Raw genomic sequence first — 17261 nt, 5'->3', positions numbered from 1 at the left:
TTTGGAAGCAAGGCTAAATATAAACGAAGTATAAATATATTCTCTAGAAATCCATTGGAGTTTTTGCTTTTAAGATGGGAGAAAAAAAGTACAAAGGTTTTTCTGGCCAAGAAGGGAAAATTGCATAATGCAAAGCACCTAGAACATATTCTGTGTAAGAAACAAATGGAATAATTTAAATGTATATTTTCTGTTGAAGAAAAAATATATGTACATGGTGTTCGATTCAACAGCATACATATTAAAATTGTAACGATACAGAGAAGATTAGCATGGCCCCTGCTCAAGGATGACATGCAAATTTGTGAAGCATCCCACATTTTTAGATGTTGGTCAAAGCATACAAAACTCCCCGCTATGGGCTTCCCTGGTGGCGCAGTGGTTGAGAGTCCGCCTGCCAATGCAGGGGACACGGGTTCGTGCCCCGGTCCGGGAAGATCCCACATGCCGCGGAGCGGCTGGGCCTGTGAGCCATGGCCGCTGAGCCTGCGCATCCAGAGCCTGTGCTCCGCAACGGGAGAGGCCGTAACAGTGAGAGGCCCGCGTACTGCAGCAAAAAAAAACCTCCCTGCTAAGGATAAATAAGGTCTAGGGATCTAATGCACAGCATGGTGACTATAATCAACAATACTGTATAATATATTGAAAGTTTTTAAGAAAGTAGATCTTAAATATTATCACCACACAAGTAAAAAATATATAACATAAATATGTCAAGGGATGGAGATGTTAACTAACCTTATTGTGGTCATCATTTTGCAATGTATACATGTCTCTAATCATCACATTGTATACCTTAAACATGCATATATCGATAATAATTCAGTGAAGCTGGAGGGGGGGGAATTGCCTCAACTACTATATATACATATATATATATGTGTGTGTATATATATATATATATATATATATATATATATATATATACATATATTTGATTGGATTCAAGAAAACTGGAATTTCTAGTACAATGGGAGGATAAGACAATTACACTCCTAAACTCAGGGAGCCCCTGAATAATTAGGAGCCTGCCCCAGAGAATCACACACACAAGAAATTTGGGCAGTCCCTTCAAAAGCCTGGGATGGGCCATGTGGACACACCATACCATCAGGGAGGTGCTTAGTGGGTTCTGGGAACCCCAGTTTCTTGCACACAATTAAAGCTTTACAGGCAGTTCCCTGGTGGTTTAGTGGTTAGGATTCCAGATTTTCACTGCCATGGCCAGGGTTCAATCCCTCGTCAGGGAACTGAGATCCCGTAAGACATGTGGTGTGGCCAAAAAATAAATAAATAAATAAAAGCTTTACAAGCATCTGCTGAACAAATGGAAAAGATTAAAAAAAAAATCAAACCATTATGCCTGTGTGCTAAATAAGTTCACAGATAATCTTCAAATTAACCCAAGTGGAAATGATTTAGCAGCCTCAGAAAAGTAGATGCTATAAAAGGCTTTAGTTCCTTTAATCCTCTCAACAACTCTTTGAGGTAGATGTTTTTATCTCCACTTTTTTTCAAATGAGGTTACGGAAGGTTAAGTAATATGTGCAAGGCCACATAACTAGTAAGTGAAAGACCCAGGATTTCAGCCCAGAGCTGTCTGATTCTAAAAACAGACTCTTCCCTCTACTCCGATTTTCCCCAAGCTTTTCTCATGTTAAGAACACAAATCTGATGCCCCATCCCAGATGCACTGAATCAGAATCTCCAGGGAGAGACTTGGAAACATAATGTTTAACAAGAGATGAAATTATTATTATTATCAGAGAAGTTTAAGAAAACGGCTCTATTGCATGAGGTGGGAAGTGAACCCATATCTCCCCTGACTGATCAAAGAGAAGCCATCAGAGACCTGAAGCTCCTGCAACTAAAAATAAATCAAGTTATTCTGGAGTTTATCAGGTTATAATATTATAGGATATTTATTCCTCAGTATGGTAATACAGCATTGTCTGATTTAAGGTTATCTGCAACCGAAAATACCAAGACCATTTTGGAAAGTTAAAAATGGGCTGTAGTTTAAACCTCAGACTTTCTTAGCTTTCCTCTCTGTCCCTCTTTGGTCCTTGGGAGCAGAAGTGAATAAGAATTCAGTTTCAATTCCTAGCAGTTGTAACTGATGCAGAGGTTCCAGCTGTGCAGGGGCTGGAGGATGGCTAGAAGGAGAACCACAGGCTGAGAATCAGTCCTCATGTTTGGGTGCCCACCAGATGGCTTTCATTGGATGTAGTACAAGTTACACGATCCAGGAAGTAGAAAACCCACCATTGTTTCGTTTGTTTTCCTTAGTTTCAGTTTTTCCCCCCCTGATTAGAAGAGCCAGGCCAGCTAAGTCTGCATCTTCAATACCCATTATGGGAGCAAATAATTTATTTGTACAACCTAAACGCTTGCTTAATTAAGTGGAAAGCAAGGCAGTGATTTCTGACAGGGCTGAACTTAAGTCAAGTTGTAAAGCTCCACAGTGCAGCCAGAAGCAGCGACGGACAGTTGAACTGAAACCTGGGAACACGTCAGGGGCCCTGGACCACTGCTTCTCAGCCATTTTATTGTAAGTTATTCCCATTATCTCAGAGAGAAGTTTGAGACATGGTTAGACAAAAGGATGGAGCTGATTACCCCCATTTTGAACATAGATCTTTGTTTTAAGAACTTGCTTTATATGATATTGCCAAGAAACTTGCTTTGAATGATATTTTCAGGCATGATGTCTATAATAGCAGATAATGACAACTACCTTCTACATATAATAATTTAATATGCTTTAATATACTTCTATTCCTGAGTGTTCTTGATCTTATTTACTCTTCACAACAACTCTGTGAAGTTGGTACTCTTATTAACACAATTTTACAGATAAGGAAACTGGTAGCCTCCTTACAGAATCATTAAGTAACTAGCAGAAAGTCCATGAAATTTTGTTGATTGAAAGCACAAATTTAGAAAATATACATCTAAGTACTAACAATGGTTGTCTCTAGGCTCTGAAATTTGGGGTGATTATTACTATTTTGTGTTATTTTTCTACTCTGAATATATAGTAAGTTCATAATAAAACAATAGTAAATATGAAAATAAATATGAACTTCTTTAGATCATAGTACAAGAAGAAAATAAATACTAATATACTGAGTGTCCTATCTGTAGTAGTTTCTGTAAACATTCAGATATTTCAGCTGTTGCCACTGTCATCTTCAGTATGGTAAATTCTAGAATACTCTCAATTTCTCTCTCATCCTCTCTCTCTATATATATATATATAAAATATATATTATATACAATAAATAAAATATAAATTTAAATTAATTATAAATTTAAATATAGATTATATAAATTTATTTCTATTTGTTATACATAACTTATAGTATATATAGTATATATACTCTATAGTATATATATAAAACAGTATTGTGATAACTGACAATTTGAATATGGACTATGGAATTAGAAAATTGTATAGTATCAATATGAAATTTTCCAATGTTCTTAACTGTTAAATTTCCTAAGTTTTATAAGAGAAACTGTCTCTCCCAGGAAATATACATTGAAGTATTTAGGTATGTATGTACATCTGCAACTTATTCTCAAGTGGTTCAAAAAAAAATTCATATATGGAGAATGAATTATAAAGCAATCAAAGAAAAATAGAAACAAATGGTGAATCTGGCTAAAGGTGAATCTAGTTTTTAACATTTCTGCAAGTTTAAAATTATATACAAACAAAAATTTACAATAAAAACAAACAAATAAATGGCTGACAACTTCTAACAACAGCAACAAAAATTCTCCTAAGCAACAGGGTCAAGTAGAAAATTAAGGACATGATAATAATTTCTGAAATATTATAAAATTGAAAATACCACCTATTAAAAATGAGGGGGGTATGAACAAATCAAGACTCAGAGGCAAAGATATAGATCTATGTGCTCTTATTTTAGAAATAAGAAATAAGTGAACTAAGCACTTGATTTAAAATCTTATGAAGAGTGTCAACATAAGAGAAAACAGAAAGAAAAGAATAAAGATGAAGGACAGAAATAAGCTAGAAAATAGAAAATTGGTAGCAATAATAAATAAATTTAAATGCTCATTCTCTGAAAAGAGTATAAGATAGATTAAAACCCTTGTAAATATAATAAATAAAAGGTATAATCAACAAACTTAAAAAGAAGACTGGTGATTTAACAACTGATATAAAGGATTTTAAAATATAAATTATTGGGCTTCCCTGGTGGCGCACTGGTTGAGAGTCCGCCCGCCGATGCAGGGCACACGGGTTCATGCCCTGGTCTGGGAAGATCCCACATGCTGCAGAGCGGCTAGGCCCGTGAGCCATGGCCGCTGAGCCTGCGCGTCGGAGCCTGTGGTCCGCAACGGGAGAGGCCACAACAGTGAGAGGCCCGCATACCACAAAAAAAAAATATATATATATATATATATATATAAATTATTGCAATGCACAACTTATTATAATCAATTTGAAATGTTTAGTCAAATGGACAATATAAAATTGGCAAAACAAGATATAAAAACATGAAAATAATGATGGAGAAGGAAATTGAGAAAGTTATTAAAGAAATACCTCATCCACCAAAAGAAGTATGACCTAAAAAATACATTGAATAATATTTCTATGAATTCAACAAACAGATTTTCCCATACTATGTAGTCAGTTCCAAATCACAGAGAAACAAGACCTGATACTCAATTCATTCTAAGAGATAATTATCGTCCTCATCCACAGATCTGTAAAACATACCACACACATACACACACGCATAAACACACAGGCTTAGGACGGTAAACATGCACAAGTACCAATTCCAATACAACTGGTTTGAAAAAGTTAGAAGCAGACTCAGGCACATAGCAGATTTTCCAAAAATAGTTGTTGGATAAGTGAATAAATGAATACATGGGAATACATATAAATGAAGAAACTAATGCAGTCAATTAGCAGCATCTACTAAGGGCATGCAAGGTGGGAATGGCTTGTGCATATCATCTATCTGCTAACTTTTACCGATCACTTCACCACGTCAGACCCAATGAGAATAGGCAGAAAAATCATTTTTAACTTAACTTAGAGAATGCAGCTGCAACAAGAGCGCATGGTGACCAATAAAGGTAAATTCTAGGAATGTGAAAGATTATGACAAATCGCAGAATCCCTTTTATAAAAGAATTGCTTATATTTTTTGGTAAGATTTAAAAGAAAAATTGAAATGAAGACATGAAGACACATGAAGAAATGAAGACACAAAGGATTGGAGGGTGACAGAATACACTATCCCAAAATATACCACTTTGGCATAAGGATTATTTTGAGTTACAGGCACTTGAAAAACATCAGATGTGAGAAGGGCACTCTTATCTCTCCTTTTCCTCCTAAAACAGGAGATAAAAATTCCCATATGGAAGACGCCTTCCCAGTAACAGAAGAAACAAAACATTTTCCAATGGGGAATCAAAGCCAAGAGAATTCTGTACCAACAGACCCTGTTACAATAATTTTTATCTTCCTTTAACCTCTCTTCATAATTTAGTTACTTTTCCACAGTTGCCTCTCTTTGTTCAACCCAGTATAAAAGATTGTAAGTTTCACTGTTTCTTTGGGTCTTTTTTTGTTTTTTTTGGTTTTTTTTGCAATACGCGGGCCTCTCACTGTTGTGGCCTCTCCCGTTGTGGAGCACAGGCTCCGGACGCGCAGGCTCAGCGGCCATAGCTCACGGGCCCAGCCGCTCCACGGCATGTGGGATCTTCCCGGACCGGGGCACGAACCCGCGTCCCCTGCATCGGCAGGCGGACTCTCAACCACTGCGCCACCAGGGAAGCCTCTTTGGGTCTTTTGAGGGCTCCCATGTCATGTAACACAGATAAATTTGTATGCTTTTCTCTTGTTAGTCTGTCTTATACCAGTTTAATTCTCAGACACTGCTAAAAAACCCTCAGAGTATAAAGGTAAAATTTTACCTCCCCTACAGGCTGTTCCTGAAGGAAAAGACTGATGAATCTGACTACATGAAAATTTTAAATTCTGTTCAACAAAAGACATCATAAGAAACGTGAAAAGACAATGCAAACTGGGAGAAGATATTTTTCTTACTGAAAAACACTTATGAACTAATAAAAAGGTGGGCAAAAGATATGAGCAAGCAGTGGATAGCAGAGGAAATCTGAATGACCAACGGCACATATAAAAATATGTTCAACCTTACCAGTAATCAGAAAGATGAAAATTAAATCAATGAGATACCATTTTACATCCATCAATCTGGTGAGAATGAAATAATCTAGCACTGTCAAGTGCTGGTGATGATGTGGAAAAATTGGAAAAACATTCACATTTTGTTGATGGTGTATTCATTGGTATAACCATTTTGAAGAATAAACTGTCAACATCTAGCAACACTGAAGAGATACATATCTCACAAGCCAGGAATTTCACTTCTAGGAGTAAACTCTAGAAGTTCACTTGTGGAAGATGGAAGTGTGTTGCAACATTGTTTGTAATAGCAAAAAACAAACACACAAAAAATAAACCACACAAATATCCATCAACAGAATGAACAAATTGTGATATAGTCATACAATGGGGCCATTTATAGCAGTTTTATCAACAGAAGTAATCTCAAAAGTATAATGCTGAATGAGAAAATAAATTGCAGATAGATAAGTATAATAATTTATACAAAATATGCTATATATTTATAGCTACATACCTATGTTGCAAACATAAACAAAGATGAGACTCATAGGCACCAACTCAGGATGGAGTTTCCTCTGAGGGGGAGAAAATGAAATTAGGTTAGGGTAGAGGAACAGAGGTATACAGGTATATTCCTTAACAAAAATAGGAAGCATATACAGCAAAATATTAGGATTTGGTGGATCTGTGTAGCAAGGTGATATTCACAAATATTCATTATGCTGTGTACTTGAAATTACTAAAGTGTTTAATGAGCACCTCAATTTTAAAATACATAAAAATATATAAGCTACTGTATAAAATAAACATCATTAACCGGTAATTCAGAAAGAAAGAAAATATCCAATAAAAATGGAGGTGATGGTAAATTCAACTTTAACTCACTAGTAAAAAAAATTAAAACATACACATACCATTTTGGCTTATCAATTGAGCATGAAATTTCAAAAATGTTAATAGCTAATATTAACAAGGGGGAAGGATGGGCACACCCATTCACTGTTGATGAGGACTTAAGATGATATACATTTACTTAACATAGCAGTATATATGAAAAGGTAAAAAAAATGTACATATATTTATAACTTTACCTCAGCAATTCTACTTTAAGAAATTTAAGCAAAGGAAGTGATCAGAAATGGGGACCAAGATTTATGCTTAAGTATGTTTATACCAGCACTGTTAATAATAGTGATATCTTAGATACATGAGAGTTAATAAAAAACAATAGGGAATGAAGCCAATTATGGCACATCTATAGAATGCAATGCACCACAGCTGTTTCAAACAATGTTTTAAAAGAATATTTAATGCCACTGAAATATGTCATTAATATGTTGTTAAGACAGGTTATTATAGAGTTTGTAAAGTATGTTAGCATGTATTTTTTGAAAAACAAATATATAAACAGGAAAAATAATTTAGAGGTACCTATACAAAAATGTCAACAGTGGTTATCTCTGGATGGTGAAACTATGGATCTTTTTTGCCGTGTTTTTGATTTTATAACAGAAAAGGTTATTAAAAATAAAACATTCACCAAAATAAGCTTTGGTTGATTAAAGATTTAAATATAAAATCTAATTATGGAAGAACTTGTAGAAAATTGAAAAAAAAAGGGTTATCACCTGTCTGGGGGAATTTTAACTTTATCAGCTTTGAGGCTATTTAAATGATTGCACTATAAAAATTAGCATTACTAAAGATTTTTTTAAGAGGGAAAATATTTTTATCAAACATTACAAGGAATTAAGATCTATCAAAAATAGCTAATTCAAACTTATAAGATAAATGTCAAGATTTCCAAAGATAAATAGGTAAAAGATGGGACCATTCCCATAAGGGAAATACAATTAGTAGACAAACAGTGGGAAAATGTTAATGCTCACCAGAAATCAAAGCAATGTAAGTGAAAGCAGTCTGAAAATGACGATTTACATATTCTAAAAGAAACAAGACAAAACAAAAAGGTTGAATGCTAATATTCAATGATGGTGAAGTTGCCCAGAAATTGACTCATACATTCATTCATAGCAGTATTGTTCCCACCCTTCAGCCAGAAATGTTACTGATACCGACCACGGTTCTTGGCCTTCCCCAATCCATAGAAATTGATTAGAGGCCAGACAAGAGATTCAGGCAAGTCTTTATTGGGGCTCCTGCTGTAGCAGGAGGGAGCAAAAACAAGTAACAGGTTCCCTTGCTTGCTCCCTGAGGGGGTGGGGGGCAAGCTGGTTCCTTATATGGGGTGAGGGTAGGGGTGTATCCAGGGGTCGGACTGGAGGGATGGCTTAGGTGTTTTGCCCAGCCTGTGGTGGTGAGTGCAGGGGGGCATGTGTACTATCCTGCTTTTGCTCCTGGCTCTTCAGAAGGGGCAGTTGGGTTGTTTGGTCTTTTTGTATCTTTTGTCCAGAATTTGCCCCAACTGCGCATACACAGAGTTATTTTTAGCCCGTTATAGTTTCTTTGCATTCTGTTGCTCGCGGAGAGGTGTATCCAGGTGCAAGCACTGCAGCACTTGCAGCAAAGGGTCCCAGGTCCCAGCCTGTCTCATTATCATTAAGAACTTGTTCTTAAGAAATAATTTGGCAAAAGCAGAAAAGTGCCTTCTCACTTTCCCAACTTCCAAGTGTTGAAACTCCCAGGGCTCAGCCCTTTGACACCTTCTCTTTAATATCCACATGCATTGTTTGGAGGCTCTCACTTGTGTACCGGGGCCTCTCTCCTCCTGGGTCTCCAGGAGGAAAGCAAAACCAAGCAGCAATTTTCCTGGGGGGGAGGGGGGAGGTTGAAAGCAGTTCAAGGGCTCTGAACTCAGTCTGTGGGCAATGGGCAGCAAAGACAGGAAGCGCCAGCAAAGAGAGTCAGAGAGACACCTAAAGCAAGCTTCATCGTAATATTAATTCCTTACTATAAACTTCCCAGGCTTTATCCACTAGGGAGTAAGGGTGAGGTCCCCAGGAATTCCCTCATTGCAATAGCCCTCAGCTCTCCTGCTTCCCACTACATCTCAGCTGCCCTTGACCCCTACTTCCTAAGTCTGCAGGTATTATTTTTGTGAGGTAGCCCATTAATATTTTGGCTTCCTTGCTGAAGCCCATGTAGGGGAACCAAAATTTGCCACCTCCAAAGGTCTCTTTGATAGGCAGATTATTTTGAGCTGAAAATAATCAAAGCCCAAAAGACTCAGGAAGAAACTGTGACCTTCTCCCTAACTATCTAAAAGAATTTAGACAGAGGGCCTGTTTCCAGAACAGAGCTATCACCAGAGATCTCTGCAAAGAATATGGGGTAAGTGTGGTGGGAAAAACACGGCAGGGCCTAGAGATCAGAGTCCACTCTGTGTCCCATTGTTTCTGTGTGGTCCAGCAAATGATTGTTTAACAAACATTTGCTTTTCCATCTTCATGAGAATTGCGTTCCTCTCCTGTGAAGTCCCAAACCACTACCCCCAACATCCTCTTGTGTCTTTAGCTGAAGATGGTATTTAAGGTAAGGGCTTTGGCCATTTTGGCAAGTTACTCAGTTTTCCTGGGTCTCTCCCATGTTATTAAACTTTTGTTTACTTTTTCTCCTGTTAATCTGTCTCCTGTCTTTTTAATTCTTCGACCAGTCAGAAGAACGTAGAACGGTAGAGGAAAATTTCTTCCTCCCCGATACCTATAAACCACTTAAGGTGGGCACTTCAGCACTCCCTCTATGTCTTCTAGGAGAGCCTTGACCAGCTAGGAGCCAGACCTTTCCCTCTGCTGGTGGCTGGCAGCTGCCTTGGGCCCCTGTGGCGACGAGGGGTGTCCTGCTCTTAGGTCAGGAAGCAGAACTGCTTGGGCCCCCAAGTCTCCTGAAATCTCTGTGGAACACAAACACACTCACCCGCTTGACATCCCAGCCTGGGGTCTCTACTTCATGTGGGTTCTTTTTTTTTTTTTTTTGCGGTATGTGGGCCTCTCATTGTTGTGGTCTCTCCCGTTGCGAAGCACAGGCTCCGGACGCGCAGGCTCAGCAGCCATGGCTCACGGGCCCAGCCGCTCCACGGCATGTGGGATCTTCCCGGACTGGGGCACGAACCCGTGTCCCCTGCATCGGCAGGTGGACTCTCAACCACTGCGCCACCAGGGAAGCCCCATGTGGGTTCTTTTATTGCTTAAGAATGTTTGGTTACTTACCATTCTTCATTCTCATGACCTTGTGAGGCTGGAATCACAGGTATCATTATCCCCATTGTAGAAGCGTCACAACAGCGTAGAACTGGACTCAAACTCAGACCTTCTACTCTAGTCTCTCTCCATGGCACCAAGTATGGCCAAAAGTAGGTATTGCTACACATATTGACAGCCTATCACTTTCTTCATTGTTTATACATTGCCTGTGAAAAATGGAAAAGGGAAGTTACTTTTCTATCAAGAGCTAAAACAAGCAGTTTTGCTCCAGAGATGATATGATAGCAAAAAGAAAGAATGCCCAGAGGCAAGGAGCCCTGTGTAAATCTGACTGTGTTCTCCCGGCCCCCAAATCCCAATTACACACTGGTTGACCTCTGAGATCTAATCGTCGCTGTTTCCTAAGGCATCAAAATGATGGTTCTTTCTCCCAGGATTCCACCGCCCGCCCCCGCCCCAGCTCAGCCTGTCAGTCAGATTAAGTGACCGGAGTGGCATTGTGGAGTGAAAAACGGCTCTCTCCAGGGTATCACTCCAGTTACCATACATTTAAAGGAAGCCTAGACACAGCAATATTTTTGTTCTCCTTTCCCTGAAATTTGCCTAGAAATAAAAGCTCCTTCCCCATCCTGGTTCACTCAGAGCAAGCACTTACTCAAGTGCCTTCTTCCCTGCAAAACTCAGGCTGCTAAGGAAAGGGGAGGGTGCCTGTGGGCCTCACCTGAATAATCTGGCACTTTCTCAAGGTGTGAGAACTGAAATTGGGGCTGATGGCACTGGGCCTTTCCAGCTGGGCCCCAACAAGTGTTCTCCTGCCAGGTGTCATTTGAGCCAGGAGAACGACACTGACTTTGGTTCAGAAGCAAAGGAAAGCTTTATTTTTCCGTCACAAAACAGAGATGAGCGCTCGCTCTGTAGAGTCGGAACTCTCCCGGACAGGCCGTGGGGTGGACTGCTTTCTAGGGATCTCCTCAGCGGGGAGGGGGTGGAGCTGCCCAGGGGCGGGCACTGGGCGCGCTGCTCACGTCCCCGGCGCAGTGTCTCTGCCCACGGCCCGCCCCCACCGCCATCTTGAACTGCAGTGGCGCGTGCAGCTCTTCTGCGCACGCCCCGGCGCTGAGGTGCCGGGCACAGCCGTTTCACCCCAAGAATTCTGGTCTGAAGGGACGGGTGCAAGGCCTGTGCGCGTGACACCCTCTGAGCAAGTGCAACTAGACCAAGCATAAAGGAAAAGGAAAAAAAAAAAGGTTAGACTTTATTACCCAGATTCTATTTCTATTTCCCGGGAATTGTTAATGGGCTTCGCCGGTGACGGTAGGGTCAAATCCACACAGGTATCCTGACCCAGAGACCTCCAGGAATTCCTCCTCGCGTTTGAAGATATTCGCCCCCTCCACCCGACCCAAAGGAAAAAAACAAACTTCCCAAAGGCAGGTTTGCACTACCTGCCGTGGGCAGAGCCTTGTGGTCAGTTCTCTCCTGTGCCTGCTGCAGACTCTCTGGCCCTTGGCTGTGACCCCTGGGGTCTAAGGAGTCAGACGGGGATAGACTCACCAGTGACTTCCACTTCCTGACTCCCAAGAGTGACCTCTCCAGGTGGCGGGTCCTGTCCCCAGCACCCCTGGAAGGACCCGTCTGTGGGCCTTTCCCACTCTAGAGCCTGCTTTCTCTGGCCATTAACCTGAGAAAAGGAGCCACATTTTTCGATTTAAATTCAGGGTTAGCTGTTCTAAAACTGATGATGGGAAGTATTCAAAAAACAAATATTTTTTGGAGAGTGCTTTTTTTTTTTAATACAAAGGAATGCATAACAACTTAGGCAGTCAATTTCAAAATCAAGACCAGGAAGCATAGACCCGATCTATACTTTTTTTCAAAAACACTATAAATCTATTATTTATTATAGTCAGTTAAATGGGTAGAAAAAGAGAAGGGAGGGAACATATATGTGTAGGAGAAATAAAAAGCATGATGAAAGACTGTAAACAGTAAAAATAAGGATAGCAGGCACTGTGCTAAGCACCCTTTACGGATTATTCTCATTTATTCTTCCCCCAAATCCTATGAAGTTAATTATAGTACTGTCCCTATTTTAAAATAGGGAAACTGAGGCACAAAGATTTTAAATAATTTTCTTGCTAATGGGTCTAAAAACAGAGAAGCCAGCAAGGAAATACAAATTCTCTGCTATCACAAAGCCTCCACTCAAGAGACAAATATCAAGAGACAGTATTTTCCTCCAAAAGAAACAGTTATATATAACCTGTTATCTTAAAATTCTACAGCTAAATAATTCCTTTATCATTTCTTAACAATAGGAATTACAAGGGAAATTTTGTGCTTCAATAAAAAACTATGCACTGCCCACACCCAGCACAACCTTCCTAGGTTATCTGATTCTAGAGGCATTTTACAACTGTGTACATTGTAGATAACTAACATAAGTGCAAAATGCAGGTTCTGTGCTGTCCTGTAGAAGTTTGGTTGACTTCCCCGGAAGCTAAATGTGCTTCCATTTGCCCATTCATTTCAACATCCCTTTATCCATATAAATTTGTGGAGGTTTTATCTTCTCCTTTGAACTAGTTATAACACCCTGAACAGCTTCCTCATTAATGAGTTAAATAAAATACTTACCATATGTTCAGTTTTATATCTGAATGAGAGTCATGATTTTACCTTTTTAAAAAAAAATTATGTCTTAACAGAATTATCAAAGCATGTCAAAGTATCTCGTTGTTGCATTCTGGAGGACCCTTAGGCATGAACTAACCCAAATGGTTTCAAGAGTAACTGGATGACTATTGATGGTGTATAAATTAGGTCTTTTGTAGCAGTCTCACCCTGACAATTTCCTATCAAGCACACTGTCCTGTCCATGCCAAAGCTTCCTGGGCAAAGGTTCCAGTCCCCTCGTCTTGGCTGGTCTTTTTTACTGTTGATTGGGGAAAATTAATCTTTGTATAAATTATATAATTCTACCATAATGTCTCCATTACATCTGTCTTCTGCTATGTTTCATGGGCTGTTTCAAGCTATCTCCATTAAATAGCTGAGAAACAGCTTGAGAACATTTGTTTTTAAAATAATAATAATAGGGGCTTCCCTATTGGCACAGTGGCTAAGAATCTGCCTGCCAATGCAGTGGATACGGGTTCGATCCCTGGTCCGGGAAAATCCCACATGCCACGGAGCAACTAATCCCATGTGCCACAACTACTGAGCCTGTGCTCTAGAGCCTGTGCTCCGCAACAAGAGAAGCTACTGCAATGAGAAGCCTGCACACCGCAACAAAGAGTAGCCCCGCTCGCCGCAACTAGAGAAAGCCTGCATGCAGCAACGAAGACCCAACACAGCCAAAAATAAATAAATAAACTTATTAAGTAAAATTTTTAAAAATAAAATAATAATAAACACACGCTCTATGTCTTTATCTGCAGTGCAAGAGCACAATTCCATTTTTTTATATCTTAGATACATGAAGAGCTCATAGCCAATTCCTACAACCTTGGCAAAACTACCTTTTGTTGTGTGTGCTTTGGAGTTAGACAAACATAATTTCAGATTTCATTCCACCACTTACTAGAGTGTGGATTTGGGCAAGTCAGTAACCCCCCTAAGCCTCAGTTTTCCTCTCTGTATACAGGGAATAATCATACATGCATCATTATAGGGTTGTTCCTGAGGTTTCAGTGAGATCTCATAGAGTCTGGTATCTTTGGGAGTTGGCCCCTGAACTGTTAACCCCTGACTTCTAGGCCTGCCTAGGAATTGATGACTAATCATGACAGTAAGATACCCTGTGGAAAAATGATGAGTCACTGGCAGCACTTGAAGCAGATCTCTGGGAACTATTCCTGATTTCTTGTAGCCAAGGACTTCATTTGCTGAGCTCAGAAAGCTTTTGTGAAATGACTGTGACATGGAGCAAACACCAGCTGCTGTAGAGAGTCTTGGGCCATTTCGATCTAAGCGATGCCCCAGTCCTGCCTGATACTCAGAATAAGGACAGTGCCTCTGGCTGTCCCATTGTCAGAAGCACTGGGACCCAGAGAAAGAGCTGCCATGCTAATGGCTCACCTTCCCAAACTGTGCCCTTAGTTTACTGCAATCAGCCAGTTCAGTTCATAGCTTGGTTGGTCTCCCTTAGGAGCCCAGCATGAGCACCCCTCATCAAGCCCAACCAACACCTGTAGGATGCTGTAGGATGCTGGCACAGAGTCTAATCTATGCCCACCTTCTTTCCCACAGAGGAGAAAACCCTCGTCAAACCTGAAGGAGCCAGCAGTGGTCTGTGTCTGTCTAGCTGTTCAAAACCAGCTTAAATCTTTACTTCTTTTTGCTTCCGAGTATAATGCAAACAGAGGAAAAAGGTTTTCCATTCTACTGGAACTACTAAACTCATGAAATGCATTATTGGTTCCAGAGTATCCAGTCACAAAAAAGATAGCTCTGGTTTTGTTTGTTTGTTCTTTCATTGTTCCACAAACCGGCAGCTATAATTCTGATGGGGAGAATAAAAGGGCCAGCACAGAGCAGGAAACATAAAAATAAGTGTAAAAGGAGATCTCATCTCTTTGCTCCCTAGCTCTTCACTTTAGACTCTGGGAATGAGAGAGTATCAGAGTTTACAGGGACCCAGAAGTCCTCAGATCCAATCTACGTAGATTAGACATGTGGCCTCAGACAAGGAATCTCAGAGTCTCAGTTTTCTCACTTGTAAAATGGAGGAAGTAATTTTTGTCTCATTTGTTACAAAAATCAAATGAGCTCTGATTGTGCCAAGCACATTCTATGTAATAACATTTCATCCTCACACTTCCATTTTACAGATGAGAAAACTGAGGCAAAGAGAGGTTACATTATTTACACAGGTCACACAAGTAGTCAGAGGCAGACCCCATGCAGAGGTTAATCTGAAAAGGTTAATCGATTCAGGCATGATGATCTTGGATGAATACCTGCTTGAAATGCTTGAAACACTTCATTCTTTCAAATAATCTAAAACATCATCTGCAATCTTGTGTTCACCTTTCATTTGTTTACTTGTCTTAAAAAACAGATAAGGAAACAGATAAGGAAAAGTTCAGACTCCAGGCCAACCCCTTTTCAAATAAGGACATGTTCCAAGCCAGCTCAAAGAAGTATCCCTACTTGTTTTTGTCGTATTCCTGATGCCAAAAACGCAGCCTCTGTGCACCAGTGCTGAATCGAATCTCCGAGACAGAGTTTTGGGTAAAGTAGAAAAGAATAGCTTTATTGCTTTGGCAAGCAAAGGTGGGCACAGCAGGCTCCTGCCCTTGAAAACTGTGTGTTCCCCACCCTGGAGGTTTTGGTGAGGAGTTTTATAGCAATAGTTCAAGTGCGAGGTTGCTGATAAATTAGGGTGTGTGAGGGGCCTGCACTCCTTTAATCTGGTCTCAGATAATCTCTTGATAAGCTTCTCTGGTTCCTTTATTCTGGCCTCTCAGGTGGTCTCTGGAATGAAGAATGCTACATCTTCCATTGGCGGCGGGGGGGGGGGGGGGGTGGTTAGTTCTATAAAGAGCTTAAAGATATTGTTAATGTGTATCCCTTGAGGTGGAACCAGGACCCTGCACTATTGTTTCTTGGCTGCTCCTCCCTTGTCTCTGCATCCCCTCCCTTCCCTGATTAGCAACTGTTTGAATCTGCCCTTTGCAACTCAGGGAAGGTCATGGAGGCTGGAGTCTGTTCCCTACAAACAAGGAATGGGGGACACAGAAAGGCTTTCGTGTCCAGGAGCCCCACAGGGTCCTGCTCAGTTTCATTCCCACGTAGTACAAGAATGTCCACACAGATCGATCTGTGCCCCATAAAAGCTTGGTCATTTTCCTGGTGGCAGCCTGGCCCCAAGCAGGTGTAGGAGAGGGTAGTCATTTTCCAGTGACGTGATCCTACAAACTTTATAAATTTCGTCTTGGAAGTAGAATAAGAATGAGGAAAGAAAGGTCAGTGCAGGCCTGAGGAAAGCCAGGGATTGAGGGCATATGGTTTAGAAAACTGACCCTGGATTCAGGTGGCCTTGATTTCCTCTCCCTCAGCCTTTTACTGATAAAATATGGTTTTGTCCTAGTTCTTAGTCTCTTAAATCTCAACTGTAAAATGAGGGAAATAATAGTACCAATCCAAAACTTACTGTTTCAATTATTCTTTCCTCGGAATTCTGCCAAGAGGCTACAATTCTCAGGTATCCCCAGCATCTGATGATGAAAGCAAGAAAATCTAATTTGGAATATAAAGCCGTGCGTCTCCCATCACCTTGATCCCATGCCTTCTCCCTCCTCTTGCTCTCTTTATCTATGTAAAATATTTTTTCTTCTGATTAACTTTCTTATCGCCATTACACTAAAAGGAAAGGTTACGTTCAAGTCATTAAAGTCCAGCCTCTTGAAATCTCTTATTTCTTCAAGAAGCTCTTCAAATTAAAAGGAAGCAAGTTCAGGTCAATTTTTAAGGATCTAACTATAAGACCATTATTATTTTAGATTGAGGATTGCAGACAAGAGAAAGCACTGGGCCCTACCACTATGCACAATGCTGATAACTCACTGGAGGCTTCAGGCTCCATGGCATCAGACCATGGGAAATGAAGTGTCCTCCATCAACTGCTGGGCTTTCTGGGGTGTGGAAATGACTAAAGATCCCACTAATGGATCTACTGATTCCAATATATTGATGGGATCAATTACATTATAATCAGGTCCCAAAGGCCTGGGGGGCATTGCATCCCTCTACGGCAGAGCCTTCACACATTTTTAATGAAGCACTTTTGTCAGTTTGAAAAAAATTTTGAGTGCCCCTCCAAAATACATGGATATTTATCTGTTTATAAAGTATATAGCACTAATACATTACATAGTACTGTATACAAG

At 40.2% G+C, this 17261-nt stretch overlaps 1 protein-coding gene and 1 non-coding gene across 2 annotated transcripts in view; both read left to right on the top strand.

Annotated features, from left to right (window-relative positions):
• The first annotated feature begins 217 nt into the window (after positions 1–217).
• Positions 218–324, top strand: LOC132490017 (U6 spliceosomal RNA). Its single transcript, XR_009532380.1, has one exon. It is a non-coding gene; the product is annotated as a U6 spliceosomal RNA (small nuclear RNA).
• Positions 325–2320: 1996 nt separating this feature from the next.
• The window catches only part of LIPC (lipase C, hepatic type), a 176447-nt gene continuing 161506 nt past the window's right edge, over positions 2321–17261 (top strand). Inside the window, exons 1-2 of the mRNA XM_060095280.1 lie at positions 2321–2551; positions 5985–6134. The gene's annotated coding sequence lies outside the window, so the exon portion shown is untranslated. The remainder of the gene's footprint in view (positions 2552–5984; positions 6135–17261) is intronic.

Source organism: Mesoplodon densirostris, chromosome 4, assembly GCF_025265405.1.
Source record: "Mesoplodon densirostris isolate mMesDen1 chromosome 4, mMesDen1 primary haplotype, whole genome shotgun sequence".
Taxonomy (NCBI): Eukaryota; Metazoa; Chordata; class Mammalia; order Artiodactyla; family Ziphiidae; genus Mesoplodon; species Mesoplodon densirostris.
This window is presented reverse-complemented; position numbering and strand designations above follow the sequence as displayed.